Source organism: Cariama cristata, unplaced genomic scaffold (genome assembly GCF_000690535.1).
Source record: "Cariama cristata isolate BGI_N322 unplaced genomic scaffold, ASM69053v1 scaffold42229, whole genome shotgun sequence".
Taxonomy (NCBI): Eukaryota; Metazoa; Chordata; class Aves; order Cariamiformes; family Cariamidae; genus Cariama; species Cariama cristata.
Genome location: NW_009634838.1, coordinates 424 through 1,528, shown reverse-complemented (window position 1 = coordinate 1,528; position 1,105 = coordinate 424). Strand labels below are relative to the sequence as shown.

At 53.5% G+C, this 1,105-nt stretch overlaps 1 protein-coding gene across 1 annotated transcript in view; it reads right to left on the bottom strand.

Moving 5' to 3' along the window:
• The window catches only part of LOC104167127 (estradiol 17-beta-dehydrogenase 11-like), a gene marked incomplete at its 3' end in the record, with an annotated part of 2,382 nt that overhangs the window by 941 nt on the left and 336 nt on the right, over nt 1–1,105 (bottom strand). The gene's annotated exons all lie outside the window — the stretch shown is intronic.

The window sequence follows — 1,105 nt, the reverse complement described above, 5'->3', positions numbered from 1 at the left end:
CATGGCGGAGGCTCGTATTCTGACCTTAAATTTCAGACCTGCATAGAGTGACTGTCAGCAAGGGAATGCGGCAACAGGCCCAGCTGACACCCCCCCACATATGAAAAGTGGCCCTATGCCTTTCTGTATTCACAGAGCACTTGACAGAAGCCGTGCAGGTCCCTGGGGTGGGTGACGGGGCAGCTCCACTCAGCCCCAGCTGCTGCTTCAGGCTGACGTTCCCCAGGAATGAGGCCTTTGTCAAGGCAGGCAGATTGGGGAAGCATACTCCTAAAACCTTCGGGACCCACCACTGCCTTTGGCGTTGTATTTCAGTGCCTGCTTACACGCACCCTCACAATATATTTCCCAGCACCAAAGCTAGGTCTTGCTCGCTGCTACATTTATTCCTTTTTCCCCCAGTCCAAGGAATATGGACAACACTCTACTTGGCAGCAGCCCTTTACACAGCGGGAGACTGGTGCTGAGCCTCCTCCCACCCCCCCAGAGTCTGGCCTTAGCCGTGATGGGTAGCATCAACAGACAGTGAAGATATTTCATAATATCCTCCCAATTTATACATCCCCTTACGCTAGGCTTGTCTTGGTGCTGGTTGGTTTGTGGTGGGCTGATTTTTTTTCAGCTTCAGGATGACATAATGAACTCCTCTGCAGTTTCTGATCCACTGTGTCAGAGACCTTTCCCGTGCCCTGCTGCCCACTCCCTCTGTACAGCTGATGGCTCCTACACACAGCACTTTGCCTTGATCCCTACTGAATGACATGCTGCGTGTTTGTACCTGTCCATCCTCTGCTTACCAAGGTCTTTTTGCTTTCTAGTCAATTTAGCTGCAAATAAGGATTTTGGGCTTGTGTAAACGCTGAGCAAGCAGCCCTCTGCACACGTAACCCTGGCAGAAGGCAGCAGGGCTCGCACACAGCTCAACGCAGCCATGCCCGTCAACACGAGTAGAGACACGTCTTCCAGCAAGGTAGGCAAAAGAGCTGAGGCTGGAGAGAGAGCGAGCAGAAGGTAAACCTGCTTCTCTCTAGAAACAGGCTTCTGGCCTGAGCGTGCCTTCTCCCGCCAGCCTCGGCAGGGGGTCCCAGAGGAGGCCGTGACCCAC